Genomic DNA, 19,912 nt, shown 5'->3' on the forward strand with positions numbered 1-19,912 from the left:
TTTGGCCATATACTACATCAGGGGCAAGCTGCGCCCGTCACCAAGTGCATTTAACCCTCAGTAGTGTGGTTGGTCAAGCTATCACACCAAGTGCATTTAACCAGCAATAGTCTGTTCATTTTTTGGCCATATACTAAATCAGGGGCAAGCTGCGCCCGTCACCAAGTGCATTTAACCAGCAATAGTCTGTTCATTTTTTGGCCATATACTACATCAGGGGCAAGCTGCGCCCGTCACCAAGTGCATTTAACCCTCAGTAGTGTGGTTGGTCAAGCTGTGACACCAAGTGCATTTAACCAGCAATAGTCTGTTCATTTTTTGGCCATATACTACATCAGGGGCAAGGTGCGCCCGTCACCAAGTGCATTTAACCAGCAATAGTGTGGTTATTTTTTGGCCATATCCCAGTCTAATTCTGTCACTAAATCCATACCGGTCACCCAGCGCCTAAATACTAGGCCTCAAATTTATATCCCGCTAAATCTCTCGTTACCGCTGTCCTGTTGTGGCTGGGAAAGTTATTTAGTGTCCGTCAAAGCACATTTTTTGTTCTGGGTTGAAATACAATTCCCAATTTAGCAATTTCATAATTTAGTGGTTTCTGCTATATCAGAGCTATTTGAAATCTATCCCTAAAAGGGTATATAATATTCAAGGTGCACATAGGGTCATTCAGAATAACTTCACACACACGCTACTGTGCATTTCCAAGTCTAATTCTGTCAGTAAATCCATACCGGTCACCCAGCGCCTAAATACTAGGCCTCAAATTTATATCCCGCTGAATTTGAATACAATACATTGGGCCAAATAATATTTTTGTTGTTGTGGTGAACCATAACAATGAGGAAAACATCTAGTAAGGGACGCGGACGTGGACATGGTCGTGGTGGTGTTAGTGGACCCTCTGGTGCTGGGAGAGGACGTGGCCGTTCTGCCACATCCACACGTCCTAGTGTACCAACTACCTCAGGTCCCAGTAGCCGCCAGAATTTACAGCGATATATGGTGGGGCCCAATGCCGTTCTAAGGATGGTAAGGCCTGAGCAGGTACAGGCATTAGTCAATTGGGTGGCCGACAGTGGATCCAGCACGTTCACATTATCTCCCACCCAGTCTTCTGCAGAAAGCGCACAGATGGCGCCTGAAAACCAACCCCATCAGTCTGTCACATCACCCCCATGCAGATTGTCTGTTACGGGACCTCTCTCCTCTGCCTGTGTGCTGGGCCTAAATATATGCCAATGGACTGTTGCAGTGGTGGCTGACGTGAAGCCTGATTCTCTGCTATGACATGCAGACTGATTCTCTGCTGACATGAAGCCAGATTGTCTGTTACGGGACCTCTCTCCTCTGCCTGTGTGCTGGGCCTAAATATATGCCAATGGACGGTTGCAGTGGTGGCTGACGTGAAGCCTGATTCTCTGCTATGACATGCAGACTAATTCTCTGCTGACATGAAGCCAGATTGTCTGTTACGGGACCTCTCTCCTCTGCCTGTGTGCTGGGCCTAAATATATGCCAATGGACTGTTACAGTGGTGGGTGACGTGAAGCCTGATTCTCTGCTATGACATGAAGACTGATTCTCTGCTATGACATGAAGACTGATTCTCTGCTATGACATGCAGACTGATTCTCTGCTGACATGAAGCCAGATTGTCTGTTACGGGACCTCTCTCCTCTGCCTGTGTGCTGGGCCTAAATATATGCCAATGGACTGTTGCAGTGGTGGCTGACGTGAAGCCTGATTCTCTGCTATGACATGCAGACTAATTCTCTGCTGACATGAAGCCAGATTCTCTGTTACGGGACCTCTCTTCTCTGCCTGTGTGCTGGGCCTAAATATATGCCAATGGACTGTTGCAGTGGTGGCTGACGTGAAGCCTCATTCTCTGCTATGACATGCAGACTAATTCTCTGCTGACATGAAGCCAGATCCTCTGTTACGGGACCTCCCTCCTCTGCCTGGGTGCTGGGCCTAAATATATGCCAATGGACTGTTGCAGTGGTGGCTGACGTGAAGCCTCATTCTCTGCTATGACATGCAAACTAATTCTCTGCTGACATGAAGCCAGATTGTCTGTTACGGGACCTCTCTCCTCTGCATGTGTGCTGGGCCTAAATATATGCCAATGGACTGTTGCAGTGGTGGCTGACGTGAAGCCTCATTCTCTGCTATGACATGCAAACTAATTCTCTGCTGACATGAAGCCAGATTGTCTGTTACGGGACCTCTCTCCTCTGCCTGTGTGCTGGGCCTAAATATATGCCAATGGACTGTTGCAGTGGTGGCTGACGTGAAGCCTCATTCTCTGCTATGACATGCAGACTAATTCTCTGCTGACATGAAGCCAGATTGTCTGTTACGGGACCTCTCTCCTCTGCCTGTGTGCTGGGCCTAAATATATGCCAATGGACTGTTGCAGTGGTGGCTGACGTGAAGCCTCATTCTCTGCTATGACATGCAGACTAATTCTCTGCTGACATGAAGCCAGATTCTCTGTTACGGGACCTCTCTCCTCTGCCTGGGTTCTGGGGCCTAAATATCTGAGAATGGACTGTTCCAGTGGTGGGTGACGGGAAGCCAGATTCTCTGCTATGGGACCTCTCTCCAATTGATTTTGGTTAATTTTTATTTATTTAATTTTTATTTTAATTCATTTCCCTATCCACATTTGTTTGCAGGGGATTTACCTACATGTTGCTGCCTTTTGCAGCCCTCTAGCCCTTTCCTGGGCTGTTTTACTGCCTTTTTAGTGCCGAAAAGTTTGGGTCCCCATTGACTTCAATGGGGTTCGGGTTCGGGACGAAGTTCGGATCGGGTTCGAATCCCGAACCCGAACATTTCCGGGAAGTTCGGCCGAACTTCTCGAACCCGAACATCCAGGCGTTCGCTCAACTCTAGTTGTATCCACTTGGCTGTTTTAAGTGCCTGGTACAACATCCTATTTATTCCTATAGTTGATCAAAATCAAAAATGCCCAGTAGGCACATTTTAGCATTGAGAGGGAAATCTGCACTATACACTTTATTGATTAGCTGTATTATCTCACTCCAATTATTGCACAGCATCTCCATAGCATATATAACAATTCAGCTTCTGACTCGCCATATTTTAGGCAACAGGAGTCACCTCTATATCCAATTCTAATGTTGGAATAATGGCTTTTGTACATTGTATAGATCAAAAACAGCTGAAACAGACTAGCAGCTTCATTTAGGGATAGGCTTGGGGTCAATGCCAACGTCTTCTCCCATTGAGTATCATTAATACTCCTAACATCCTTTTCCCATTGTGCCTTTACCATAGGAGGAAAGGCCTTCAGAAACTGACAATGCAATGATTGGTAAATTCTTGAAATAGCTCCCCTTGCAGATCCTACCGCCACCACAGTGTCAAGCGCCTGATTGGATGTACAGTATATTGCAGCTGTAGTATTTTGGATTGGGCATCTAATGCATGTATTAGCTGTAGGTACTTATGTAACACCCCAGAGTTGTGTTACTAAACTATTTTACACCGCTACAATCTCCTAAGAGCCTTAACCTTGTCATCTGATGTAATTTTACATTATGTCTTCACAGATGTGCATAAAACCATGTTAAATCTAATAAATGTTGTCATTTTCCATGTTCACCAGCAGGTGGCAGCAATGTGTTAGTAAGGACTTAGGTTCAGTTAAATACATCTAGGCTGGAATGGTTCATTCCAACTTAGCTCCCCCTCTGTGAGAAGGGTGGGCTGTGCCCATATCCTGCAGCATCGGGAGGGAAGGAAGTTAGAGGTTGGGAAAGGCTGTGTGTTAGTCTTCAGAAGTCCCCCTGCTTAGGGAAGAAAGCCAGGATCTTGTCTCGGCTGAGACATTGATCATCATCCCCAGCCTGAGCCCTGCAGCCTCGGTTGGATGAAGCAAGCAGACAACTCCAGTTACAGGAAGAAAGCATACCCTGAGAAGATAACTGTGAGTAAAGTCTAGAGACCCAGGAGAAGCCATATTCCTCCTCAGCTAGTCAGTCCCCATACAGCAAAAGGTACATTTCAGTGCAGAAGCCAAATTCCTGCCACAGTATAGAGCTAACAAGCAGGTGTCCTTTCCTGCAAGCTTCAGGTTGATAGAGCAGAAGATAAATTCCTGCCAACCATTGCCAATACCTGCTGGGACCTAAGACTAAAGCTGTAGCTTGCTTGGATAAAAGTTACAATCAGTAAAGACAAGTTTGAACTTTATCAAAGGTCTGGATCTCAATTTCTGCTGCAAATTCCTCTATTACTCCTACTAGCACTACACTCAATTTATTGCAATTAGCCAGGATTCAGGAGTCCAGCTGTACCCAGGTAGGAGACACCGTTGACACCCTTATCACCAGCATACAGAGACATTACACCACTCTGACATTCCTAACCTGGGGCGTGAGTGATAACACCCTTAAAGGGCCCTGTGATTGTACCCTGCGCACGCTGCAATTAACGTCACAAACAAAACTATAGACTATCATACCCATATCCTGACCCACTGCATAATTTGGCGTCTGTGTAACCGTACCACGGTCCTGCTCATTGCACTTATAGAAATGATTGGAGGGTAGGTCAAACTCCGAGGACAATTGCTGAAGTTGTTTAAGAAGGCCTTGGGAGTACAATTGTTCAATGTTCCAAATCCCTTTTCGTTCCCATAGGGAAAATCCTTTCAGTTGGGAAAGTTCTGGTAAGACAGGATTGTTCCATATGGGAGACATATTTAGAAGTCCTGATACCCCAAGAAGTACTATAGCCTTAGCCCTACACTTTCCTCATAGGCACCAAAGTTAGGGCAGATCCTAATTTTGTATCCACTCCCCCTTCCAATGCCGCCAGTGGGCGGGGAATGTCTCAATGCCCATTCAACTAATCTGCCACTTCTCCCCATTTCTCCAGTCGTATTCCATCCCTTAAAATGCTGCAGCTGAACAGATATATAATAATGGGTTGGGCATTGCTAGACTTCCCGATAATTTTTCTTTGCAGGGTTTCATATCTAATTCTACTCCCTTTGGTCTTCCACAGCAAAGAACGAACAATTTTTGGGGTTTTGTAAAAATAATGCATAGGGATCCATATCGGTGAGTTACGAAGTATATATAGGAGCTGCAGCATTAGCACCATCTTGATCAGATTTCCCTTGCCTATTAGAGACAGTGGCAACTTATGCCAGGGAGAAGCTTTAACCTTAAACTTAGCCAGTAGCGGCACTAAATTGTCTTGTATGTATCTATGTGGATTAGTAATTACCTCAACACCCAGATATTTAAAGGATGGCACAACTTTGAGATTGGTATGAAGAAGACAGAGACTCTGTGGAGGCGGGGACAACGGCAGTATCCCTTACTTGCTCCAAATAATAAGCAACCCAGATTGCTTGCCAAATTCAGAAATCAGAGATATGATAGGGTCTATTGATGAGGCCAAATCTCTTACATATAGCAGCATATTGTCTGCGTATAACGAGATACTCTCCTCTATACACCTCCCCTTTTAAAGCCAGCTATTAGTGGTGTAGTTCTGAGCAGACACGCCAGAGGCTCTATGGCAATTGGAAAAAGAAGAGGGGACAGCCTTGCCTTCTCCTCTTCTCTAAGGCCAGTGCCAGGGACATGCCCCCATTGATTTTAGCTCTTGGCTCATTATAAAGTAATTTCACCCACTTTAGGAAAACCGGGCCAAACCCTATTTTGATCATAACTGCCCAAAGGTACCCCCACTTGACGCTATCAAAAGCCCTTGGCCGCATATAGTATAGCACTGCTCCCATCCTCCTCACCCCCCCCCCCCCCTCTCAAACTGAAAGTTAAGGAGCAGAGATTTGAGGAGGTGGATTTCCCAGGCATAAAGCCAGATTGATCTTCATGAATAACAGTATTAATGACACTCAATAGCCTATTAGCTTGGACCTTAGATAGTACTTTAAGCTCCACTGTTAACATGGAAATGGGCCGATAAGAATCCACCTGTGTAGGATCTTTAACAGGTTTTGGGATCACCACCACATTCGCCTCTCTCATCGAACTTGTAAGGATGCCAGTCCGAAGAGAGTCATTGAAGACATTGAGGAGACGTGGGAGTGAAATCTCTTGGTGTTTCTTATAAAATTCTCCTGGCAAGCCGTTCCCACCAAGCGCCTTCTCATTAGGGAAAGACCTCAATGCTATCTCAAGTTCCTCCAGTGAAATTTCCTCATCAAGCAGCTATGCTCCACAGAGAGAGTAGGCATGGATATGGGTGATAAATATTCATCTCTGTTTGTCGAGTTAACTAGCAGCTTAGACCTATATACATCCTTGAAATGAGCATGGAACACTCCCAAGATATCGGTATCTCCAGTAACCAATTCCCTCTATACATTCCTATTGGAGGTCACACAGGAGGGGCCAGATTGTGCTTTGATGACAGTAGCGAGTAAGTGACCAGCACTCCTGGTAAAAACCCTCTGGGTCTTGAAAAATTGCTTACCTCCGGCTCTAACTTGCAAATGTTCTTTCAACAAGCCCTGGGCTTCCATCCAGCTAGCTGCATTTTCCGGTGACGGACATTCAATATATTTACACTCCGTGGACAAAACCCTATTAGAGAGCTCCACTGTCAGAGCCTTGCTTTTGGTCTTGTGCACACTAATACTTTTGATATAGTATATATATAATCCTCTTACATATGCCTTCATTGCGTCCCATACCATGGGTCCAGATGCAGACCCTATGTTGTGACAAAAAAGTCTACCCTTCTCTATTTTTAATTAGTGTACTATAGAACTATAATATGCTAAGACTAATATATTAATGAATTGCATTCTTCCAAAACGAGCGAAGACGTCATGATTTCTGTAAGTATCTCTTATATTCCTAGCTCCTAGAGGTCACTTATTACTTGCACATCAGAAGTGGAATGCGTGCTCCATTATACACAGAATGACCCTTATTTGACAGTATGACTGTTCCTTCACATCTCCTGGCTTGTTTGTGGGAGGACTCCCTGGAGACAATTGCAGGGCTGAGCCGCATGCCAATCAAGTGCTTCACTGCAGTTAAACAATAACTACAGTATTTCTGGAGAGTGATGACCCATGTTAAGAGGAACCTCCTATCAGTTTGTCATGATAAATCAACTAAAAAAAGCACACATTAAGTGATGACCCTTGATTTTTAAAGACAGGGTTTATTGCAATTAGACAGCCTGTCAATGAGTCACTATAAAGCAAAATCCCTGTCATTACTAATTATTCATTCGATAATTATCATAGAGGGTCACTTAAATGGGTTGTCCAGGTTCAGAGCTGAACCTGGACATATCCCCTTCTTAACCCAGGAATGCTCCGATGCCCTCCCTTGCCCTATGTTGAATCTCGCAGGGCAAGGGCTTTTTCATTAAAGAGGTTTTGTCACTTCAGCAAATAGCATTTATTATGTAGAGGAAGTTAATACAAGCCACTTACTAATGTACTGTGCTTGTCCATATTGCTTCCTTTACCGTCTGGATTCATTTTTCCATCACATTATACACTGCTTGTTTCCATTGTTACATACCACCCTGCAAGCCATCATCGTGGTTTTGCTTCCACTGCACTGGTTTTGCACTGCCATGGTCCCGGTCACTAGAGAGGCCGTAAATTTTTCCTATCGTGTGCAAGCACAACCACAACTAATGGATTACAGGGTGGTTGTAAACATGGAAACGAGCAGTGCATAATATGATGGAAAAATTGATCCAGCCAGAAAAGGAAGCAATATGGGTAATGACAATACATCAGTAAGTGGCTTGTATTAACTTTCTCTACATGGTAAATGCTACTTGCTGAAGTGACCAAATCCTTTTAAATCCGGTGGCGTACCAGGTCTCTGCTAGGCAGAGGCTTCAGCCTAGCAGTGAGGCCGGTGATGTCACCTGCACTAATGGACAGGCTTAAGCTCTGCCCTAGCCTCTAAAACAGGCTAGGGCAGCGCTAAAGCCAGCTCATTAATGCTGGGGACGGCACCGGCAACACTGCTAGACAGAAGCCTCTGCCTATCAGTGTAAAATGTAAACAAACTGTCACAGCCAGCTCTCTGAGAAGGTCTGGCAGACGACGTTCTTCTGTACCTCTTGCATGATGTTCTTTGTTTTGGTTTCACTTTGTCATCTCTTTTCCTTCTCCCAGCTGTTACCTATTCACACTAATTGCCTCCCTTTATATTCCCTCCCATACTGCCTCTCTTTGCGATTTATACTACTTCCTGGATTAAAGTGATCACTGCTGGAGACTTCTGGTACTGCTTGTTCAGATAAGTCCTTTCTTGTACTGTGTTTATTTGCTGGCTTGATTCTAGGTGACCCTGACTCCCTCCATATTAAGTGCAGGGAGCCGGTGGTCGTGTCCCCTCGCTATTATAGGGTTTTCAGGTGTCACACAGTGTAGGAACGAGGGCATGCAATTGTCTACCTCTGAGACCCTTGTATGTGCTTAGTAGTCAAGGTGAGCTCTTAGGGTTTTACGGTGGTCACCTTTATGCGCCTTAGTTTGGGATCAAGCCAGTCGGATGTTTATCCATAACTTCCAGCTATCTGCAATATCATCCATTACATTATAAACCGCCTTTACCGTCTTAAGCATGGCTCCAGTTTCAGCCTTGATTGACCGCATGCAGGGTCTTTCACTGGAGGTAGCAGATCTCCATAAAACTGTGTCTCAGTTTCAGGTGACCGGTTCTGCTTGCGTTTATGGAGTTTGTTCAGAGCCTAAGATCTCGCTTCCGGATACGTTCTCCGGGGGAAGTGAGAATTTTGTTCGCTTTAGAGAGGCTTGCAAACTCTATTTTCGACCTACTTCTCCATTCCTCTGGTGATGAGGAGCAGAGGGTGGGGATCATCATCTCGCTGCTCAGGGATAACGCTCAGTCTTGGGCCTTTTCGCTGCAGGTGGGGGCACGGCCTCTCCGATCGGTGGATGAATTTTTTGTAGCCCCGGGGCAGATATATGATGACCTGGATCGTTTTGCTCTGGCTGAATCTAAACTGCGTCTTTTATGCCAGGGTAAACAGTCCGCAGAGATATATTGTTCTGAATTTCGGAGATGGGCAGCTGATACTGGTTGGAACGATGCTGCACTCCGAAGTCAATTTTGCCATGGTCTTTCGGAGGGATTGAAAAATGCATTTGCATTTCATGAGAGACCTGCCTCGTTGGACTCTGCCATGTCGCTAGCTGTCCGTATTGACAGGCTTCTTAGAGAAAGAGGAGAGACCACTCCTTCATGTCATATTCAGTCCAAGGACAGTGGAGCAGTCTCATTCAGTGCGCAGGGTCCTAAGTCTCTCTCAATCCCCTCTGAGAAGGAAGCCATGCAGCTGGGTTTGCTTCCCTCTGATAGTAGAGGATTCAGCTCTCAGAGGAGGGTTTGTTTCTCTTGTGGGGGAATAAATCATTTGGTTAATGTTTGCTTCTCTAAGAGATTCAGGGAGTTTTCTGAGGGCAATTGTGAGACAGTGACAGGTCTCACGCAGCTTAGAGGAAAGGAAGGGGTGGAAAGTGCGGTCCACACCCCTATTCCACCACAGGTGAGGCAAGCTGGAGATAATAAGGGCTGGCATAAAGCACCTCCCAGGGTGTCAGCAAGGGGGAAGTGTTGTCTTGGGACAGAGACTGTGACAGAGGCCTGGAGGCTCTGTGAGTGTGGTCTCAGCCCAGCAAGGCTGAGGGGCCACGAGGCTGGGTGGTAGCCTGGAGTTGGGGGACGTAGCGACGCCTGGGAGGGTCGCACGGCCATAGTCAGGCAGACTACTGAGCCCAAATCCCCCACAAGAAACAGTTAACTGGAGTTTGTCAGGATGGCCGAGTGGTCTAAGGCGCCAGACTCAAGTGGGACATTGGCTGACAAAGCCGCATGAGTTCACAAGGTGTGAACTCTGACCTAGGTGAGTCAGGAAACTTTGTGTTTAGTTAGAGCCTGGACGGGCGAGTGTTTATTATTTTGTTGTTGCTGGTGTTGCACAATAAATGCAATGTTTGGACATTATATACGTGTCTGGTGAAGTAACCTGTGAAAATGACCCCCGGAGAAGAGCTAAACCCCCACAGCAATATAGAAACAAAAAGAAAAAAAACCCTCTAAAAACTTTCCATTTGCTACTATTGGCAAGGTTGATGCAGAAATTGAAGGTTTGCCATTTGCTTGTAGTTCCCATTTTGTCCTACCTGCCAGGGTGGCGGTAGATAGCAAGAACATTGTTTGAGATTTTTGTAGATAGTGGAGCAGCTGTCAATCTCATTGATAATCAATTTGCTATAACACATGGTTTCCAGGTATGCACTTTGGGAAAGGATATACCTGATTTTTCTATCGATTCCGCTCCACTTTCTCAAAAATCGTTAAAGGGCATAGTTCACAATATCTGTTTGACTGTGGGTGATGCTCATATTGAGGATATGTCATGTTTCGTCCTAACCGGATTACCTACTCCTCTAGTGTTGGGGCTACCCTGGCTCACTAAACATAACCCCACCATTGATTGGCAAGCAAGGCAAATAAATGGTTGGAGTGACTTTTGCAGAGAGAATTGCCTCACGGCATCTCTTTCATAGGTTTCTACCAAGACTGTACCATCTTTTCTCTCTGAATTTTTGGATGTGTTTTCCGAGAGTGGTGTCCAGGAGCTGCCCCCTCACCGGGAGTACGATTGTCCTATTAATCTCATCCCAGGCGCCAAGCTGCCTAAGTCTCTTTTATACAATCTCTCCCAACCTGAAAGGGTCGCTATGCGTACTTATATCTCTGAGAGCCTGAGAAAAGGACACATTCGACCCTCGAAATCACCTGTTTCCGCAGTTTTTTTTTTTTGTTAAGAAAAAAGATGGTTCTTTAAGACATTGTCTGGATTTCAGGGAGCTGAACTGTATCACAATTCGTGACCCATATCCGCTTCCTCTGATCCCGGAGCTGTTTAACCAGATTGTTGAGGCAAAAGTTTTTTCTAAGTTGGATTTAAAGGGTTTCTACCACTTCGTTTTCACATAATTAGCTTTCAGACACTAGCGATCCGGCTCTGCCAAACAATCCTAATATAATAGCTTTTGGGGCAGCAGTTTCGCTAAAAAAAGAACTTATATTGATATGCTAATGACCCTCTAGGTGCTATGGGGGCGTCATTAGCACCTAGAGGATCGGTCTACCTTCACAAAATGCCGCCGCCCAGCGCGTCCCTCCAGCCCGCCCATCTCCTCCGGAATGCGATCAAGCGGACGACTTCTCGCGCATGCGCCGTGCGCGTCTGTATTCAGCGCATGCGCAGTGAATGTCCGACCGTTTCCCTGCTCAGACATCTCCACTGCGCCTGCGCCGATGGAGCACTGTAACGTCATCGGCGCAGGTGAAGTCGTCCGCTTGAGATTACTGCTGAAATTAATGCTAAACAAGACACCAAATGACAGCCCGACGCGTTTCTCTGATATTTGTCAGTTCGTCAGGGGCCTTAACACATTGATGTAAGCACCAGAATCCTTGACTCACCCACAGGTGGGGGCGGGTCAATACAAGTTTCACAACGTACTATGCAGTAATCAATAGCGAAAACTGTTTCAATATTAATCAAACTTCACAACCTCCCAATGTATTGGCAGTATATCGTAAGCCACGACTACATATGGGGGTTTGAACCAGGAGGTTACTTATCTTTGGGAGAAAACAATCAGTGGACTTGTTCCCAGGATTTCAGGCTGGCTTCCTGTTCACTGCTAGCCTGTCAGCTGGATCCCGCGTATGGCAGTACCACTTCGACCCCAGCCACACTATTTAAAGCCGTCCGCGCTGTCAGAAGACCACCCTTCCACCCGATCACATGATGTGTCGCATGCCTGTATATGAGGCAGGGACACAATTTCATGAGCCATGTGACTAAGAAAATGTATGATATTAAACAATTTGTGAATTGCCGCACAAGAGGGGTGATATACCGGGCGCAATGTGGTTGTGGCCTCGAATACATTGTCAAAACGAGACGGGAGCTGCGCAGGAGGATAGGAGAACTCCTGGGGGATTTACGTCAAGGAAGAGATTACCCCCCTAGCGCGCCATGTGACATGTGTCCACGGTGGGGACTATTCACGGGTCCGGTTTATGGGCATTAATGCTGTCCTACCCCCACTCAGGGGGGCGACTGGGACCAAAAGATCCTGCAAAGAGAGACCTGGTGGATCTTTGAATTAAAAGGTGTCCAACCAAGAGGTTTAAATGAGCAGCTCTCATTTGGTTGCTTCATTTGAATTAACCCCATGCCTCCTGCGCAGAGACCTGTACCGTCTTAACTAGATTTAGCCTATCTCTATTATGGAGACATATTTCCGTTGTGAGATGTCTCATGATGATTGAATGCTTCAGCTTTACCCCTATATAAAAGGCAGGGGATAATGTGAATGAATTGAGTTCCTGGCCTTTTCTATCTCCACTGGCTTATAAATACTCTGGGCAACGTTGTTGGTACCACTGTGTGAGGCACAGCAGCGCCCCCGAAAATGGATGTAAACGCCAAATACAAAATAAGGTGCGGGGACACGCTGCCCTTTAAGCGAATCCCCGCAAACTAGTCACCACCCCAATTTTCACGGGGATTAATAACCAATATCTCCCGGGGTAAATCCATGTATATGGGAGAGGCGGGCGTGGCTTGATTACCTCTAGCACGCCCCTTATCTTGACAGCCTCCCCATTACTCTATTCCGATGCAGTGTGGTCGCAGGACCTGCGATCACATGGTGCCCCACGTGACCATGACGTTGTGGTCACGTGAAGGATCATGTGATCGGATGGAAGGGTGGTCTTCTGACAGCGCGGGCGGCTTTAAATAGTGCGGCTGGGCCAGCGGTCGGAGCGGTACTGCCATACGCGGGATCCAGCTGACAGGCTAGCAGTGAACAGGAAGCCAGCCTGAAATCCTGGTAACAAGTCCACTGATTGTTTTCTCCCAAAGATAAGTAACCTCCTGGTTCAAACCCCCATATGTAGTCGTGGCTTACGATATACTGCCAATACATTGGGAGGTTGTGAAGTTTGATTAATATTGAAACAGTTTTCGCTATTGATTACTGCATAGTACGTTGTGAAACCTGTATTGACCCGCCCCCACCTGAGGGTGAGTCAAGGATACTGGTGCTGACATCAATGTGTTAAGGCCCCTGGCGAACTGACAAATATCAGAGAAACGCGTCGGGCTGTCATTTGGTGTCTTGTTTAGCATTAATTTCAGCAGTAATCTCATGTGTGCCGGGTGTTTCACGGACTGTGATGCCTGAAGAATCTGTTATGCAGAACGCAGGGTTTTACTATCCCAGCACTGTTTAGACTAGTTGTGTACCAGGGCTCTGGGAGCACAACCTTTTGTGTAGGTCAATTTGGTTAACTAGGGATCCCTCCCCCCTCTCCCCCATTCCCCTACAGGACGAAGCTGGGCAGTCAGAGCACTGTCTAGGGAAGGACATAGGGACGGCCTAGGAGGTTTGCGGTTTACCTGGATAAGGGCTCTCTAACTAGGGTGTACAGTAGTGGCAGAGACCCAACAGCCCCTTCCCCCCTTTTCCTTACCCCTCCCTAGAATTACCATTCACCTACCCCGCATTGGGGTGGATTTACATCCCGCTTATTTAATTGCACTATCATCAAAGGGCATTCATTTTATGAATATATCATTAAAAGTTATATTTTAAAGGTAACCCACTTTTGCTTTAGTTTTTGTGACTTAATTTCAAGGTACCTCATACTGAACCTTCAGAACATTAGTTAGTTATAAGGACAACAATATGGTGCCAGAGGTATGATATCAGTCGTGTTACTGCCAGTGAGAAATTGTTCTTCTTTAAATGAGTTACATGAAACTTTTATACCGATAACCAATCCTCTGGATAGGTCATCAGTATCTGATCATCTGTTTGAGACAGTATTTGCATTCACAGTAGCACCGCAACCTTCCCTCAGTTCACCAAGCACAGTACTGTACATTGTATAGCGGTGCGCTTGGTATCGCAGGTCAGCCCCATTCACTTCATGGTGTAGTCCATCAACGGATGGCTGGTCCCTCTCAGTAGTGTGGCTGTGAAGTCTACAGCTGTAAACATGCGTTACCTTTACACTGGCTTCTTTGTCCATGCATTGTCCCTTTTTTTTTTGGCTCTTCACCTTTTATGGAAGTCTGTTTTTCTCTCCTTCAGAGGTTGGCTCTTAGTACAGTTCCTTTTTTGGCAGCTTGCTATGTCACAAAGTTTGCATCTATATGAACACAACCTAGGTAGAAAGCTGGTCACACTTAAATATAATGACGCCCAAAGTATATAATCACATAAATTGAATATTGGAATGTCTTAAAATATATCTTTAATAATATCAATTAAAATGATAGGCTCAACAAAAAATATCACAAACCTCACTTGGAGGTAAAAAATCCCTGCCAACCACAGTGAACTGGTACAATTTGAAAAAATATGGAGCCAGGAGGTGTGTACACTGGCCCACTCAGAGGAGTGAGTTAGGAAGAAGACAGGGATAGCAACAAGGAGAGGGAGACAGATGCTGGGTCTCAACCCCTAAACATATCCCTGTGTTCTATCAATAGATGAAACTCCATCTGTCTGACCCTAGATGGCCCTCAGACCTATCTTTTGACTGCCCAGCTTCGTCGGAAGTAAAAGGACCAGTCACTACTAGAAAAGTCAGATGCAGAAGAAAAACAATAAACTGTGTCCCTACGCGTTTCACTGGCATTCGCCAGATCATCAGGGGACTTGAGTATCACCAGGACCACAGGCAGATAATGACAGGCAGTATGTGCCTATCACAGCATACAATAGAAAGCTGAGGCAGTTATAAACACAATCCGATCAAAGTATGAGGATGTACTTAGCTTGCTCAATAGTATGCTCGGGTCCAGGGTCCGCACCTATCCTGCGTATGGCAGTGGGAGCGGATCATTCGCGCTGGCGTCCTCTTTAAACCACGCGCGTCATTTAGGCTCCTCCCCCCGTACCATGTGATCGGTCACATGACGTGTGACGTATGGGGTCACGTCACTAACTAAAAACTCTTTAGTTTAGTTAAAACTCCCTATCCCACAGGCCTCAATGAGCAGCTTTCATTTAGCTCTTTCATTGAGTAGTCAAGATCCACGCACTAGCCTCATTCATCTCCTACTCCTCCATTAATATACTGACCCATTCTGACCCGTATGGATCCATTATGTCTATTGGTTGTAATAGTGATCCACTTAGCTATGAGTTTCATTTTATTGGCATCCTCCACTATATATTCCCACAGACAAATCTGCAATTGTTGCTAGGAGATCCATCCATCTTGACTACAATATCGAGTCTGTTTTATGTATATACATAGACATTAACTGTGTAGTCCACACTGTATGTTTACATATAATTGTTCCATCCATTTTTTGGATGTCACCTCTATACCACTGTTATATGGCCATTCAATCTGTAACCTTTTAAACCTGCCATTTAAATATCCTAGGTAGCGCCTCCTGCGATAGTAAGGAGCGACGCACCTTCATCTGGCTAGTTTAGCCAGGAATATGGGTTTCTGGTGGGGAATGGGATTTGCTCACCTCCGTATCGCCACCTGCAAAACCCGGAGATCCGCCCCCTCATGCTGTGAGACCAATCACCTTTTAGAGTGATTCGGCCGCATTAGCATGGACGGCCTAGGGCCGCCCTTTATCACGTGACGGTAGTTAGTGACGTGACCCCATACGTCACACGTCATGTGACCGATCACATGGTACGGGGGGAGGAGCCTAAATGACGCGCGTGGTTTAAAGAGGACGCCAGCGCGAATGATCCGCTCCCACTGCCATACGCAGGATAGGTGCGGACCCTGGACCCGAGCAGACTATTGAGCAAGCTAAGTACATCCTCATACTTTGATCGGATTGTGTTTATAACTGCCTCAGCTTTCTATTGTATGCTGTGATAGGCACATACTGCCTGTCATTATCTGCCTGTGGTCCTGGTGATACTCAAGTCCCCTGATGATCTGGCGAATGCCAGTGAAACGCGTAGGGACACAGTTTATTGTTTTTCTTCTGCATCTGACTTTTCTAGTAGTGACTGGTCCTTTTACTTCCGACGAAGCTGGGCAGTCAAAAGATAGGTCTGAGGGCCATCTAGGGTCAGACAGATGGAGTTTCATCTATTGATAGAACACAGGGATATGTTTAGGGGTTGAGACCCAGCATCTGTCTCCCTCTCCTTGTTGCTATCCCTGTCTTCTTCCTAACTCACTCCTCTGAGTGGGCCAGTGTACACACCTCCTGGCTCCATATTTTTTCAAATTGTACCAGTTCACTGTGGTTGGCAGGGATTTTTTACCTCCAAGTGAGGTTTGTGATATTTTTTGTTGAGCCTATCATTTTAATTGATATTATTAAAGATATATTTTAAGACATTCCAATATTCAATTTATGTGAAAGTTTGCATCTACCCTGATAAAGATAGTTCTTTTCTACTTTAGCTACAGCTTCTCTGGCTTACACGTCAGGAACCATGTCTTTTCTCTTGGCTTAGTTGCCAGCAACTCACTAACAAGAAGGGTGAGGCCAGCCCACCACCCAGCGACTGTATCTAAGGGCAGCCAGTTAACTGCTCCCTTCCCATATACAGCTTTTGGAATGCAAATACATAATAAAGCCACATCAATCACTTTTACCATTGAAAAAATCCATATTCAGCATTTATTAACTACCAGGTCACTGAATTTCTATGATGCTTATTCTGTTTTGCAAGCATTATATAATGCGGTATGAATATTCATTCATGTTATTGAATTATTGTGTTTTGAATGCATTAAAAAGGGCAGTATGATTTTTCATTTGTGTTATTGAATTATTGTGTTTTGCATGTATTATATTGTGCCGTTTCATTATTCATTCCTGCTATTGTATAAATGTGTTTTGCAAGTATTATATAGTGCAGTATGATTATTCATTCCTGTTATTGTACTTTTTATTTTTTTGCGTGCATGCATTATATAGTGCAGTATGATTATTCATTCCTGTTATTGTAGTACTGAGTTTCTGTTTGACATGCTTGTATGCATACCATTTCTGTAATATACATATAGTTCAACTCCCACTATCTTCTACCCCTCCCAACATAGTTTTTTTGGTGGAAGTATTTAACACCTGAAAGACTACTTAGTCATCATGTAAGATTTTCTTATTACATTGTGAGAAAATACCTTCCAGTAAGCCATTCTTACTCTTTGATATTTAACCCTTTCAGACTAGTACTATACATGTATGGTTCAGCTAGAAGGTAGTTAAGGAACAGTGCTGTACTATTAGGTGCAGTGATCAAGAGGGTGCAGAAGCTGCAATCTCTTGATCAGTGGCAGGGAGTAACAGCCGGGCCCCTGCTGTATCTGTCAGCATCGTTAAACTCCACTGCCAGCTAGATGCCTCAGTCAATGTATCTGTCAGCATCGTTAAACTCCACTTAGATGCCTCAGTCAATGCTGATCGCTGCATATAAGAAGTTTAGAGATGGACGGGCTCCCTCTCTCGCTCTATTGTCTTCCCGCAGGGTGCCATTGGCTGTTATGGCAGCCTGAGGCTGAGGCCTTACAAAGGCCGGGGCCTGACAGTTATGGTAACCTATGAGGCCCAGCCCCTATGCTGGGTCTCATAGGCACACTGTCAGTGGGAAACTGACAGTTACAATGCAGCATGCCAATGCGTACCATAATCTATTCAAAATTGAGCACATATGTATCACTTGCCATCAGAGTGAATACAATAAATTTATTAAATGAATTACTGTACCAAACTATAAGAGTACAAATAAGAATAAAGATATTAGACCATTAACTGAACAAAATTATTTTCAGTTATCAATATAAAACTAATGAATGAAATTAATGAATCATTAATGGATAATATACAGTATATATATAAATATATATATATATAATATATATATACATACACACTGTATATAAAAAGATTAAAAAGATTATGTATATATAAAGCAATTAATAAAATATTTATTTCATGTTTGTTTATGTTATGATAAAAAGTTTATTGTTATAAATATTATTATTAATTTTTATTATAAAAAATTAAAAATGTGTAATAATTGTTCTGTGATAGTTAGGGCTCCTTCACACTTGCGCAGGACGGATCCGGCAGGCTGGTCTCCCTGTTGGATCCGTCCTTCCGCTGTTTCGCCGTATCGCTAGACCGCCGCTCCGTCCCCATTGACTATAATGGGGACGGGGGCTGATCTCCGGCGCAGCACGGCGGTGCACGGCGAAAACCGCCGGACTAAAAAGTCAGACATGCAGGACTTTTTAGTCCAGCGGCTTTCGTCGTGCTCCGCCGGAGCTCAGCCCCCGTCCCCATTATAGTCAATGGGGACGGAGCGGCAGTCCGGCGAAACAGCGGAAGGACGTATCCGACAGGGAGACCAGCCTGTCGGATCCGTCCTGCCGCAAGTGTGAAGGAGCCCTTATTCTATTCTAAAGGCTCATTCAATCCTAAAGGGGTTAACAACATTTGAGGGGCTTTTTCTCCTGTTACCCCATATGAAAATGAAAATTATAGGCTAAAGCAATGCTTTATTGAAAACAATGCAATTTTTCATTTTGACAACTACCGTATTTTTCACCCTATAAGACGCACCTAGGTTTTAGAGGAGAACAATAAGAAAAAAAATTGTTTTCATTAGACGTCAGGTCAGACGAGCAGTCAGACCCCCAATGTTAATTAGACCTCAGCTTACAGCCCCTATCAGACCCCAATGTTAATAAAACCCCAATAAGACTTCAGATCAGACCCAAATGTGAATGAACCCCAATTAGACCTCAGATAGGAGCACCATGCCTCTTATCAGCCCCCATATGCCTCTCATCAGCCCCCATTGCCTCATATCAGACCCTATATACCTCTTATCAGTCCCATTGCCTCTCATCAGTCCCATTGCCTCTCATCAGCCCCAATGCCTCTCATCAGCCCCCATATGAGCCCTCATGCCTCTTACGTGCACAGCAGGAGGTCACAGAGCACCCTCACGCTGTGCGCAGCCACTGCACAGCCGACAGCCGAGGACCAGGAATCGGTGAGCACAGCGCCTTCCGGTCCTCCGGTATTATTGAGAAGCGCTCATTAGTATTCACCCCATAAGACGCAGGGGCATTTTCCCCCCCACTTTAGGAGGGAAAAAATGTGTCTTATGGGGCGAAAAATACAGTTTTTCTAAATTCTAAGAATCCGTCATGAACCAGCCGGTGTGAACACTGTGCCACGTGTTCTACCTCCTCTAAGGGCGTTATCTAAGTGAACTGCTTGTTTTTCACAGTACCCCTGATGGTGGGGATAGACTTTCCTGAGGGGAACACCAGGTCGCTACCTCTTGAGGAGGATTGGCACACAAGGCAGCTGGTCCAGACAGACCATAAGGTACCAGAGAAAGGTACCAGAAGTACAGACATAGTCAGCAGGCTGAGTTATAACAAGGAGCAACAGTGCAGGACCGAAGGATGAGGCAGAGAAAAACTCAAACAAGCAATGGGTCAGGGCAGGCGGCACAGGAACAGATCAGGCAATCCTGGTCGGCAACAGGAGAGTCAAGGCAAGCAGGGAGGGATCAAGCAGGTAGAAGAGTCCAGGAACACAAGCACGGGTCAGGTAAACTGGAACACAAGCAGAGATATCAGCAACCTTTTTAGGACACTAGGACCTTGACGCTCAGGCATCTGGGAAGGGAGTTGAGCCACTTATATACATGCAGGAGGGCTAGGATTGGTCATTGAGTTCACATGATCTAACCCATAAAGCACAGGAAATTATGTGCTCCAGCTCTTAAGCAAGTGATGCAGAGAACAAGCAGCAAGCATGTTGTGGCCAGGGCTTAAATGAA

The sequence above is a fragment of the Bufo gargarizans genome, chromosome 3, assembly GCF_014858855.1.
Source record: "Bufo gargarizans isolate SCDJY-AF-19 chromosome 3, ASM1485885v1, whole genome shotgun sequence".
In the NCBI taxonomy this organism is placed as follows: Eukaryota; Metazoa; Chordata; class Amphibia; order Anura; family Bufonidae; genus Bufo; species Bufo gargarizans.